Here is a 14401-nt window from a genome sequence, read left to right on the forward strand (position 1 = left end):
CGTCTCATGAGGCCTGGACCATCCTTGAATGCACCTTCGCAGCGCAGTCTCAGGCTCGTGTCTCTGCACTTCGTCGTCAGCTTGGCGAGTGTCAGAAACTTGACTCCACTGCCACTGAGTTCTACAACAAGGTCAAGGGCCTCGCCGACACATTGGCCTCCATTGGACAGCCCCTCACCGACTCCGAGTTCAACTCGTTTATTGTCAATGGTCTTGATGAGGAGTATGATGCCTTAGTTGAGATCATCAACGAGCGGGGCAACTCGACACCCATGCTGGCACACGAGGTTTTCTCTCGTCTCCTTCTTACTGAGCAACGGGTCGAGACACGCCGCTCCAGGGGCACTGGCCCCCTCTCGGCCAATGCCGCTACCAAGGGTGGCCGCTCTTCTTCATCACCCCGGGCCCCCTTGGGGCTACCACCGTCGCCCGCCTCCGCCCCCCACCTACTGCGACCTTACCGGGGGCTGGCGGTCCGCATGTGTGTCAGCTTTGTGGTCGTGATGGGCACTGGGCCTCCAAGTGTCACAAGCGCTTTCAGCGAAGCTTCCTTGGTCTTGGTAATGACGGCAAAGATACACGCAACAATGCCCGTCAGGTCGCCATGGCTGATCGTCCGGCGCCGCAGAAGCAACAGGGACACACTCAGTCCTACTCCATCGATCCAGACTGGTATATGGACTCTGGGGCGACAGAGCATCTGACCAGCGAGATGGGGAAGCTTCACACTCGTGAACCCTATCATGGCTCCGACAAGATCCACACCGCCAATGGAGCAGGTATGCACATCTCTCATATTGGTCAAGCATCTCTTCTCACTAGACATGCCAATAGGAGTCTCCAGCTTCGCAATGTTCTTCGAGTTCCATCTGTGACACGTAATCTTCTTTCAGTTCCTAAACTCACACGTGATAATAATGTGCTTTGTGAATTTCACCCTTTTGATCTTTTTATTAAGGATCGGGGCACGAGGGACATTCTTCTTAGTGGGCGGTTGCGCCAGGGCCTCTACCGTCTGGAGCATCCTGGTGTCGCCCGCGTTTTCAGTGGAGTTCGGGTCTCTCCGTCACAGTGGCATGCTCGTCTTGGTCACCCGGCCACACCTATTGTTCGTCATATTTTGCGTCGTCATGAGCTTCCTAGTCTGTCTAGTAATAAAGATGTAGCAGTGTGTGATGCTTGTCAGCAGGGGAAGAGTCATCAACTTCCTTTTTCAGAGTCCAGTCGTGAGGTGAAACATCCTTTAGAACTTGTGTTTTCAGATGTATGGGGTCCTGCTCAGACTTCTGTCAGTGGCCATAATTACTATATCAGTTTCGTTGATGCTTATAGTCGCTTTACCTGGCTTTATCTTATTAAACGCAAATCTGATGTGTTTGATATTTTTGTTCAGTTTCAAAAACATGTTGAACGTCTTCTCAAGCACAAAATTGTTCATGTCCAGTCGGACTGGGGGGGGCGAGTATCGCAACCTCAACTCCTTCTTTCAGTCGCTTGGGATAGCTCATCGTTTAGCATGTCCACATACACATCAGCAGAATGGTTCAGTAGAACGTAAGCATCGTCATATTGTTGAAGCTGGTCTTACTCTTTTGGCTCATGCATCTGTTCCGTTTCGGTTTTGGAGTGATGCTTTCACCACTGCATGCTTTCTCATCAACCGTACTCCCACTCGTGTTTTAAACATGAAGACTCCCATTGAGGTTCTCCTTAATGAACAACCTGATTATACCTTTTTCAAGGTCTTTGGGTGTGCTTGCTGGCCGCACCTTCGTCCATATAATAAGCGCAAGCTTGAGTTCCGTTCCAAGAAGTGTGTTTTTCTTGGCTATAGCTCTCTTCATAAAGGTTACAAATGTCTTCATGTTCTCACAAATCGTGTCTATATCTCTCGGGATGTCGTGTTTGATGAGCATGTTTTTCCCTTTGCCAAACTTCCTGTGTCCACTGCCGAACCACCATCTCTGAATTCATCCTCTGTTGCTTCTGACCAATTTGATGATGTTGCATACTCTCCTTTGCTGTTACCTAACCATGGTGCAGGAACCGGACGTGGGGCTCGTTTGGAGCTGTTGGAGGATTCACCATCATCACCGACGCCTTCTGATGGGCACGTTGCTCGCCCTATGTTGCATGACATCGATTTGCGTGCCCATGCATGGTCGCCCGAAGAGCCTGTCGCGCCGAGCCTCTCCACGGCTCGGCCCGCTACACCGGCGGCCGTCGAGTCTCCAGCGGCTCGGCCCCCTACGCCAGCGGCCGCCGAGTCTCCAGCGGCTTGGCCCGTCACGCCGTCTTCGCCCGCGGCTCGGGACATCCAGCCGCCTTCGCCCGCCACTCGGCCCGCGGCACCGGCCTCGCCAGTGCCTTGGCCCACTATGCCGGGCTCGCCATCGGCTCGGCCCGTGACGCCGGCATCGCCAGCAGCTCCGTCTGCCTCGCCGGGTTCGCCTGTGGGCCGGTCTGCTACACCGACTGAGCCCGAGGCCACCGAGGCCACCGCGTCTGGCTCCTCGTCACCGGCCGACTCATCTACGTCGCCGTCCTCCAGCCCGGTGCAGGCTGCTCCGTCGACCTCGGTGGTTCCTGTGTCCCGACCACATACACGCAGTCGCAGTGGCATTTTCAAACCCAAGGAACGTAAGGATGGTACGGTTGCTTGGTTGGCTGCTTGTTTGGCTGCTGCTGTTGCGGATCCATCTTCTGAGCCTCGCTCATATCAGGCTGCCATGCGCATTCCACATTGGAGAGAGGCTATGGAGCAGGAGTTTCATGCTCTTCTTCGTAACAAGACATGGACTCTCGTTCCTCCACCACCACGGGTAAATGTTATTGACTCAAAATGGGTATTCAAAGTGAAGAAGCATTCAGATGGATCTGTTGAGCGTTACAAAGCACGACTTGTTGCTCGCAGTTTTCGGCAGCGCCATGGTCTTGACTATGAGGACACCTTCAGTCCTGTCGTCAAGCCGACCACTATTCGGCTTCTTCTTTCTATTGCTGTTTCTCGTGGTTGGTCACTTCGTCAACTTGATGTGCAGAATGCTTTTCTCCATGGATTCTTGGAGGAAGAGGTTTATATGAAACAGCCGCCTGGTTTTTCTGATCCTGATCATCCTGACTATATCTGTCGTCTCACCAAAGCACTATATGGTTTGAAGCAAGCTCCTCGTGCCTGGCATGCCCGCCTTGCCTCTGCCCTTCGTGCTCATGGGTTTGTGCCGTCCACTGCTGACACTTCATTATTTCTTCTACAGAAGCCAGAAGTCACTATGTATCTTTTGGTCTATGTCGATGATATTATCCTTGTCAGCTCTTCTCAGTATGCTGCTGATGCTCTTGTCTGCTCTCTTGGTGCTGATTTTGCGGTTAAAGATCTTGGGAAGCTTCACTACTTTCTTGGAGTTGAGGTCACTTCTCGTGCTCATGGTCTTGTTCTTACGCAGAAGAAGTACTCCTTGGATTTGTTACAGCGAGCTGGCATGCTGAAGTGCAAACCAACTACCACACCCATGTCGTCTACTAACAAGATCACAGCTGTTGATGGTGAGCTTTTGTCTCCTACGGATGCCACAGAGTACAGGAGCATTGTTGGTGGACTTTAGTACTTGACAATCACGAGACCAGATATCTCTTATGCTGTTAACAGGGTTTGTCAGTATCTTCAGGCTCCCAGAGATACTCATTGGGCTGCTGTTAAACGCATTCTTCGTTATGTTCAGTTCACTCTGACATTTGGGATGCATATTCGACCGACTTCCTCCCGGGTCCTTTCGGCCTTCTCTGATGCAGATTGGGCTGGTAGCCCAGATGACAGGTGATCCACGGGGGGTTATGCAGTATTCTTTGGCTCTAATTTGATCGCCTGGAGTGCTCGGAAACAGGCTACTATGTCACGTAGCAGTACTGAAGCTGAGTACAAGGCTGTGGCTAATGCTACTGCAGAGATTATTTGGGTGCAGTCTTTGCTTCAGGAGTTAGGTTTGTCCCAACCATAGCCTCCTATCCTTTGGTGTGATAACATTGGTGCTACATACCTTTCTGCAAATCCGGTATTTCATGCCCGAACGAAACACATTGAAGTTGACTATAACTTTGTACGGGAACGTGTGTCGCAGAAGCAGCTCCAGATCAAGTTTATCTCATCTAAGGATCAACTTGCAGACATCTTCACTAAGCCTTTACCTCTGCCGCAGTTTGAGGCTTGTAGGCCCAATCTTACCCTTCTCAGTTCTTTAGAAAGTGGCTAAGATTGAGGGAGGGTGTTAGACTATGTATAGCTTCTGTACTTGTATACGTATATTGTACGTATTGTAACAGATCCATTATATATATGAGATAAGCCACCCCTAGAGGGTTGCGCTGTTTTCCAAAAACTTATTGTCTTACAGTGCTCCAAGCAATCCGCAAAGTCTTTACAGAGGGGAAATCTGCAAATACATGTCCAAGATGCTGAGGAGCACCAAATATTCAGGCGTCGACCAGTATCCTCCTCGCCGCCAAAAAAAAAGATAGATCTCGAATTTGGGCACAGTTCTCTTACCTGTCGACCGCGTCCAGCAGGAAGTCCAGGCCAGCGTCCTCCATTGCCGCTTACCGCAACAACCTTCAATGGCAATGGGGATGGATTATATAGGTGCCCCGCGGCGGTGGCTGGTTTCGAGAACCGCCGAGAGGAAGGGTTTGCGGGGTTCAGTTGTCGGCAGCTGCCTCTCCATAACTGCGGCCCCACAATCGTCTGTCACACACGCCGTCGAGACACGCGATCCTGAGCCAAACCCATGCTCCACGGCTCAGCCTACAGGTAAACTATCTGGTCAACGGACCAGAATTATAAGAGCATGGTTAATAGTATAGCCAACTGCTGGCTATAAGCCATTGCCATGTCATCTATAGCCCATTTTATAGCCAATATGTACAATAGTTGATTAGAAGAGTGTACTATTTTTTTATTATATGGCCCACCTTTCACTCTCACAAAGTGCCTAGGAGCACGTGCTAGAGCTGGCTCTTCACCAAGAGCCCGCTTTCCTTCTCTCTCTTCTTCTCTTTCCTCCAACTAAGTAAGAATATACTAGTTTATTTTTTATAGCCAGCTGACTCAGCTCTATTGTACTTGCTCTAAGCACACGGGACGTTCGCCCACACCTATGATTCGGGTCCGCGCCCAGGCACTGTACCATACGCTGCCACGCCGTATACGGAATTACTAACGCATCGCTGCAGACTTGTCAGACGACATTATGGGAATCCCCAGACGACAACCAACGAGCGGGATTTCAGGTACAGCTGCGCCTGAGATTTCAGGTACAGCTGCGCCCGAGCACCGAAACTCCACGTCTTCTTACTATTCTTCATTTCACAAAACATAGTACTCCTCCCTTTTGAGGAAAATTCGTTTCTGAGCTCAGGCTCATCTGAACCTAATATCTTAGCTGCCCAGTCACATGTGGATTCGCGTCACAACTCGTATTCCATCTGATATTCTCACTGTATGTGATATAGAAATGATGTGGGCCCTGGCTCATTTATTGCGGTAGGCGTCCTCGCCGTCCGGCCGGAACAACCAGTCCCCCGCGGCTCAGCTCTAATACTGAGCCATCATGTTCCATCTGCAACTCACAAACTGCCTGACACAACACTAGCCATCCTTTTATATCCGCTGGCACTTTAGGTCCGACTTCAAACATTTCATGGAAGTTTCAGGGAAATGCTGTAACTTCAACATTCCACTAGCACTTTACGTCCAACAATACACATTCAAATCCATTGTCCAGAGAACACACACTTGGGTTTTACAAATTCGCAGGCGCGAAAACCAAAAGTGACAAACTACACTAGGGAACACACGAGCAACAGGGTCAAAAGATAGGGCCGCCCTGCAACTATTCTGACTTCATCCCCTCAGTCCACGATTTCGAGGCACAGGAAACTTGGCAGGTCACCCTGATACTCTCTCATAGTCACGATCTCATATTCGAGACTTTTCCGCAGGTGATAAAACAATATCTGCGCACACAAATGAGACCACATATTACTGTAACCTATGTTCATCACAAGATGTAGGGGGGGGGGGGGGGGGCGCTTGGCATTCACTCACCTTGTACGAGGACCGCGATGGGCCACCAACGGATAGACATAAGTCCATCCATCCACATCAACTAATCATCCACCGAATATGTCGTTGAAGCATTGTCAGTATCGACGTTGGGATCTCTTTGCAAAGGCACTGTGTTTCGTTTCCATCTCGTCACTGGGGTGTGTCTCAGTCGGGTCCAACACCCTGAAGATCTTCTTCTCTGTGTCCAGGATGTACAAGGACCAACAATCCATGCAGTACACCGGGAACATAAAACTGAAATTAAGTATTTGCAACATAACTACGTCGATGTGAGGGCATCCAGACTGAATGGCCATATGGGAGATCTATGGGTTTACCTTTTTTAGCCACTCAATCTTGTACTGTATCTCATTAGCTTGAAGTCCATCTTACGGATTTAATCCGGGTCAGCTTTGCCATCTCCACAGCTCTGTTCTGAACTTCTGATCTGCAAAGATTGTCACCACAACTACTAAGCAATATGAAAATGCAAGCCAATCAGAACTAAAAATACTACTTAACAAAATATGTAGAGTGCGCAACTTTTTTTTAGGAACATGTAGAGTGCACAACTGGTGAGTATTGTTTTCAGAGCCGGGCCACCCATCATCAAAAATTCTGCAAACACCGACTCAAAACCTTTTGCTTGCTCGTCCCTCATCAAACACACCAGCCAATATAATGCTCTGAAAATGGTTCTTCACCCCAAGAAAAAGACTAAAAGGCATGCATACGAGAAGGGAAAATTCGAATCTAAGCCCGAGCTCATCTGCACCTGTGCTCACGAAAAAAATCAAAATAAATACAAGAAAAATTCAAAAAATTCCAAAAAAAATTGGGTGGTGGACAATTTGATGCGTGAGGTACGCTCCAATTTTCAAAACATTTGGACTTCTGTGCAGCTCTCAGCAAAAAAGACAAATCGGAGGTCTGTAAAAATATGTACTGTTCATATACTGTTCTAGTCTGATTTGTCTTTTTTGCTGAGAGCTGCACAGAAGTCCAAATGTTTTGAAAATTGAAGTGTACCTCACGCATCAAATTGTCTATCACCCAATTTTTTTTTAGAATTTTTAGAATTTTTCTGAATTTTTTACGTTTTTTTAACCGGGTGCAGATGCACCCGGGCACCGAAACGCCGTTCTCTACGGAAGATCTTACCGAACAGCCGCACACGACCTTCCGCATGGACTTGGTCCGGTCGGCATTTAGCCGGCTCTTCCCGTCTCATATGCCAAAGTCAACCTAAAAGTCGTACGCCTCACCCAATGAGTCAAAACTCAAACCAGGTTCTGGTTTCATCACAGTCTTAGTAGGCTCCTATCACGAGGTGCACTACCCACGAACAACCTGAATCACGGTGTCCTTTCAGGAGGTGCACTAGCACTACCAAGGCGCAACCTGAATTAACCAGGAAGCACTATTTGTTTACACATCTCCTGAATCTTCACATTTTAGTAGATCACCTACTTACATCATTCAGGCTGCACTAGAACCACGGAACATGAGGCAGATACAATGGACAAGTGCTAAATCAGCTATCAAATCGTACGATTTCGCAAGTCTAAAAAATATTTTGGGCATGCTCAGCTAAAACGAAACTATGACTGCATGACCTTTTAAGTCCACCCAGGCGCTTCCCAAAACCACGTTCCCTGTCGATTGCGCACTGTGCAGACCTCCTGGGCTGCAGTCCCCCAATCGTTGTGCGCAGCCGGAGCCACAAGTAGAAAACGCCGGCAAAGCCGGTGCTTCCTCCCGCGGCGGCGGCACTAGAGGCACCACCGGAAAAGCTGGCCGCGTACTCATCCCTCAGTGGAAACCTTCAAGCCGCGCCAGAGTAAGCTTCCAAGGCGGAGAGATGGTGAATCCATGGAAGCACGCAGATCTAGGACGACAGTCGGGCTAGAGAAACTCACCGGTCAACTGTGGCTCATACCAAAGGCTCAGATTTAGGGTGCAGCTGAGCTTGAGCACCAAATTGACCCTCCCCTTTTCTTCTTTTGGTCCATATTAATTGACGTTGGTCTAGTACTATAACTTTATACTAGATCAACATCAATTGATATGGATCGGAGGGAGTAGCTTATTTCATAACATTTGCTGCTGTAGAGTAAATATTCACTACAACTCTTTGTTAGGCTTGTTTCTCTTTGAATGTTTGTTGTATTCCTTCTTAGCCAAAGCAGGGTAGGTAGGTATATATGTACGTAGTATGTAGCTTTAACATACATAAGCAATGTTATACGTACTACTCTGCCGCTCTGGTCCCTTGAGTATATGTTGATCAGTCATGCATGTGTACTAGTACAACGCCTCTTTCGTGTCAACGCCTTCTTTAGCTCCAGTGCCACACGAGTTGTAGTCAGCAAAAGAAATAGAAAAAAAAAACACCTACGACAACAAGGAGCTCAGATGAGAGCCTCCACGTCGGGGGGCGGCGGCTCCTCTGGCCTGAAATGTAGCTTCGCCACTGTTCTACAGTACTGGGCAACACAATTAATCATCCTTGACCAACACGTTCTGTTTTGCTTTGCATCAACTACAAATGAATACCTCAAGCAGTTGCTTAATGTTTATTTTCCTTGGAAATTATCATCCTAGCTGCTTGGGCTATTTGGAACACTTGAAATGACTATCTTTAAAGGCATTCCTCCTACTGTCTATGCATGCAGAAAAAGATTTAAGGAACTAAAGTGGATCATCTTCAGAGCCAAACGACAGGAATACAACAACTATGAGAATTGGGTTAAGGCTTTTAGATAGAGCTTTGCCTTGTTGTTGTATATTTATTATACCTGTATAGCTTTCTTTTCCTTTGTTTTTATTTGTTCTTTGAACCTTGTATTATTTATTTGAACATTAATAAAAAAAACATGCAGTAGAGTCCTGTTGTTTTCCAAAAGAAAAAAAAACACTACAAATGATGAACATTTGGATTAGCTCTAACACACCGCACAACATAATGTAGTTGGTATACTTTTTACCTTCACTCCAAAAACCTCGCGCCTGAAATGCTTCTCTCTTCAAACAAATTCCTACTGAGGGGCTTGTGGACCCCACGCCTCCTAAATCTGAAGTTCTATAACTCGACCAACCTAACCCGGCCATATATATACACCTCTTTCATTAGTACTCTCACATGTTCATGCTTTGAAGTGTCCACACTTTCCACATCACAATTTTAATATCAATATATAGGTATTGTTGATCATGTCACTAAAAAGATAGATAGTCCAGCTAGAGGACCAATAAATTGTAAATTCATGATTGGAGAATATGTATGGGCTTGCTATCAATACGAATGTTGATGATTTTGAGAAAGGGAGGGCATTAGGAAGAATTCCATTAGAAAGACCAAATGGACCAGTAAGTTGTTGATGCCAGATCCAACCAAAATCAAACTTTGATGTTTGTTGAATACATCAAATTTCCTAGGATGTCGCTAGTTTCAACACGTAGAAGCATATGTTCTGGACTTTGTTGTGGGTGCTAGTACAACTGGGAGCGGGGATGTCCTGGGAATGTCCGAGTGGCAAGGCCATATAAGACCTTGCTAACTCTTCTACATTGTGTGTTTGGAGGCAAGAGCAGTATAAACTACATAATCGTGCAATTCTGGAGCAACTTCTTAGTTAGTGAATGTATACAAGTTTATTAACTAGTGGAAATTAAACACTTAATTAAGAGTAGGCAGAGGTGTAGTAGATAAACATAGAAAATGCAGTAGGGAACAATATGCAATATAATGTTGCAAGAAAGTGTAGTAGACACCAGTAGAAGATGCGGTAGAAATTGACAAAAGGTGTAATAGACAACTAGTAAAAAGATCATATAGAAAAGTACGCAGTAGAAAGTTGCAAAAAAGAAAAAATGACAATCCACAAAAAAATGAGTAGAGATAATATTAGTAGATAACTACAAGAAAACACAATATAGCACTTCGAAAGACATGAGACAGAGATATGACCCTTAGAAGTAGCACCACATACTAGCACTACTAGAAAAAGGGTTATAGCTAATTAATATGGATATTAATGACGCACCACAAATGTGGTGCGCCACTGCTATATAGCACTGGCGCACCATGTGTAGGTACGCCATTAATGTCCATATCACTAATGGCGCACCACACCCTCGGTGCGCCACTACTAACAAATTTTTTTCCAAAACTAGTAATGGCGCATCAGGGTATAGTATGCCATTACTAGTTTTAACTAGTAGTAGCGCACCACACTCTCTGCGCCACTACTGATAAATTTTTTATTTACTTTTTTTTTAAAACTAGTAATGGCGCACCAGGGTATAGTGCACCACAACCACGGTGAGCCACTATTAAAAATTATTTTTTTATTTTTTTGTAAAACTAGTAATGACGCACCACGTAACAGGTGCGCCATTAGTAACCAGGGTTACTAATGGCGCATTTTTAGGTGGTGCGTCATTGGTAACCTGAGAGTAGCTAGATATTTTGGACAACCACCTACCACACTCATTTTCCCCACTTCATTCTCTCCACCTCCTCCAAGCTTGTCTCGGGTGCCTCCTCCTCCTCACCTCATTTGCACCATAGATTCACCCAAATTAAGTGGTTAAATTTCCTTTTTTTAATAGGTAAGTAAGGGGAAGGCTTTCTTTATGTTGTAGATCTACTTTTTTCTCCCTCCAACAACATGCACATGCACTTTTTATGGCCTAGATCTACGTATGTTTATGGTGTTGCATATGTTTGTGGTGTTGCATATGTTTGTGTTTGCAGGTACCGGTATTTGAAATGCGATAGTTGCCAATATTTTGCTGGAATGTTGATTCATTTCCTTTTCGGCGAGAATTTGACACTATGCATTCTTTTTGGTCCTATTTTTAGGCAAAGTCATGTCAATTTTTTTTTTTGGTTCTAAAATATCGTTTTTCTCTACCCCGCAGGCGACCATGGTCTGCACGATGACCGAAGGCATCGTGAATAGGTTTTTGAGCTCCGCGAAGGCCGAGATGCTTTAAAAGAACGAGACGGAGATAAGATGTCTACGTCGAAGATGCAAGCTGAAGAACCTTATGGACCCGGATTTCGTACAGGTGCGGGACCACATGCTCTTGCGTGGTTTCATGGATGGCTATCGGTGGCAAGGTGATGAATATGATTATGAAGTCGTCCATGGGGGCCGGGCAAGAAATGAGGAAGGGCAGCAAGGCAACCACGGCGAGGGCGGGCGAGAAGATGAAGAATCTCCAGGACATGATCACGAAGTAGATGCAGTACACAGTCATCATGTAGAAGATGCCGGACATGATGACGAGGAAGATGCAGGAGCAAATGAAGGGCATGATCATGAAGATGAAGATGCCGGAGCAGACGACGATGGACCATCGATGGGATGGGTGCAGGACCCTCATATTCAAGAGCTGATTCTCAAGCCGACGGATAACGCAAGAGATAAGAGAAAGCCAAGCTGGATCAACTGGAGATAGACGCGGTTACTCCATTGTATGAAGGATGCAGGCCCGAGGATACCCGCCTAAAAGTAACGCTCATGGTTCTGGAGATGAAGGTAAAACACAAAATGACCAACGCATGCTTCGACGAGAACATGTCATTCTGGCATGAATGTCTTCCCAAGGGGAACAAGTGCCTGACTAGTTTCGAGGAGGCGAAGAAAATCGTGTGTCCTCTGGATTTACCGCACGTCAAATACCATGTGTGCATGAACAATTGCATCATTTATCGGGACAAGCACGCGGAGTCTACCATATGTCCGGTGTGCGGCGTCACTCGATACAAGAAGAGGAAGAAAGCTCCTCGAAAAGTGGTGTGGTAATTTCCGATCACTCCTCGTCTGCAACGGTATTTCACGGACCCTAAGGTAGCAAAGCTCCTGCGTTGGCATGCGGATAGGGAGGAGAAGAAGCGATAAGATGACGGAAATGATCCGGAGATAAATAAAAAAGACAAGATGCTGAGTCACCCTAAGGATGCGAGCCGGTGGCAAGCGTTGAACTTCGAACACCCAGAATTTGGGGACGATCCAAGGAACATCGTGCTGGGCGTGAGCACCGATGGAGTCAATCTGTTTGGTAGCCAGAGAAGCACACATAGCACCTCGCCTGTGTTTGTGTGGATGTACAACCTTCCCCCTTGGTTGTGCATGAAGAGGAAGTACATTCACATGAGTATGCTAATTGAAGGGCCGAAACAACCAGGGAACGACATCAATCTGTATCGGGGGCTGCTGAAAGAGGAGCTAGACACGCTGTGGAAAATGCCAGCCAATACGTGGGACGCCGCAGAGAAAGAATATTTCCCTATGAGAGCCGCACTGCTCACGACGGTGCACGACTATCTCAGTTACGGATATGTCGCGGGGCAGGTGGTCCACGGATTTTCTGGATGCGTCAGGTGCATGGATGACACAACGTATCGCCAGCTAGACTGAGATCCCGGGTATTCGAAAACCATGTTCATGGAACATCGAAGGTGGCTTCGCGACGATGAATCATGGAGAAAATGCAAGGATCTGTTCGATGGTAAAACCGAACCCCGAAGACGCCCGCGTATGAGGAGCGGCGAGGAAATAGATGAGCTGTTGAAAAATTGGAAAGAGTGCCCGGAGCCGGGAAAGAAGCGAAAGGTGCCAAAGCCGCTGCTGAAGGTATGGAAAACGAGGTCTATTTTCTGGGTCTTGTCATACTGGAAGATCCTCCCTGTGCCTCACAACCTTGATGTCATGCATATCACGAAGAACGTGTGCGAGAGTCTGCTTGGTACCCTGCTCAACATGCCAGAGAGGACCAAAGATGGGCCGAAAGCAAGGGCAGACTTGAAATCAATGAGCATCAGGGAGGAGCTTCACGCTAATAATGATGATGAGGCGAAGGACACGGAAAGTCGTGGCAAAGGCAAAAAGGCCAAGAAGATCGGAAATGACTTCCCTCCCGCGTGCTTCACTCTAAGTCAGGAGGAGATCGAGCAGTTTTTCACCTGCCTCGTAGGAGTAAAACTTCCTTACGGTTACGCGGGGAAGATAAGCAGATACCTAGACTCAGCGAAGCAGAAGTTCAGCGGGATGAAGTCTCACGACTGTCACGTGCTGATGACGCAGATACTTCCAGTTGCAATCTGTGGGATCATGGACGCGCACGTCCGTGAAATGCTATTTGGCCTATGCAACTTTTTCGACGTCATCTCTCGAAAGTCGGTTGGCGTGAGGCAACTCAGAAGGCTACAGGAAGAGATCGTGGTGATACTATGTGATCTTGAGATGTACTTCCTGCCCACATTCTTCGATGTTATAGTGCATCTGCTGGTCCATATCGTGGAGGATATCATCCAACTCGGGCCGACGTTCCTGCACAGCATGATGCCGTTCGAAAGGATGAATGGTGTCATCAAAGGATACGTTCGCAACATGTCACGTCCAGAGGGAAGCATAGCCAGGGGCTTTCTGACTGAAGAGTGCATCTCCTACTGCACGAATTATCTAGGCATCGAGGACCCCATTGGTCTGCCCATCAACAGGCACCTCGGCAAGCTCGCTAGATGGGGTCACCGTGAGGGTCGCCGCAAAATGCATGTCGACTTCGAGGGTTGACTCGCCGACTTTGAAAGAGCAAACCTAGTCGTGCTACAACACATAGACTGAAGGAAATATGCCCTAGAGGCAATAATAAAGTTATTATTTATTTTCTTATTTCATGATAAATGTTTATTATTCATGCTAGAATTGTATTAACTAGAAACATAATACATGTGTGAATACATAGACAAACATAGTGTCACTAGTATGTCTCTACTTGACTAGCCCGTTAACCAAAGATGGTTAAGTTTCCAAACCATAGACATGAGTTGTCATTTGATTAATGGGATCACATCATTAGGAGAATGATGTGATTGACTTGACCCATTCTGTTAGCTTAGCACTTGATCGTTTAGTATCTTTCTATTGCTTTCTTCATGACTTATACATGTTCCTATAACTATGAGATTATGCAACTCCCATTTATCGGAGGAACACTTTGTGTGCTACCAAACATCACAACGTAACTGAGTGATTATAAAGGTGCTCTACAGGTGTCTCCGAAGGTACTTGTTGGGTTGGCGTATTTCGAGATTAGGATTTGTCACTCCGATTGTCGGAGAGGTATCTCTAGGCCCACTCGGTAATGCACATCACTATAAGCCTTACAAGCATTGTAACTAATGAGTTAGTTGCAGGATGATGTATTAGGAAACGAGTAAAGAGACTTGCCGGTAATGAGATTGAACTAGATATTGAGATACCGACGATCGAATCTCGGGCAAGTAAC

This window comes from Triticum aestivum, chromosome 5B (genome assembly GCF_018294505.1).
Source record: "Triticum aestivum cultivar Chinese Spring chromosome 5B, IWGSC CS RefSeq v2.1, whole genome shotgun sequence".
Classification (NCBI taxonomy): Eukaryota; Viridiplantae; Streptophyta; class Magnoliopsida; order Poales; family Poaceae; genus Triticum; species Triticum aestivum.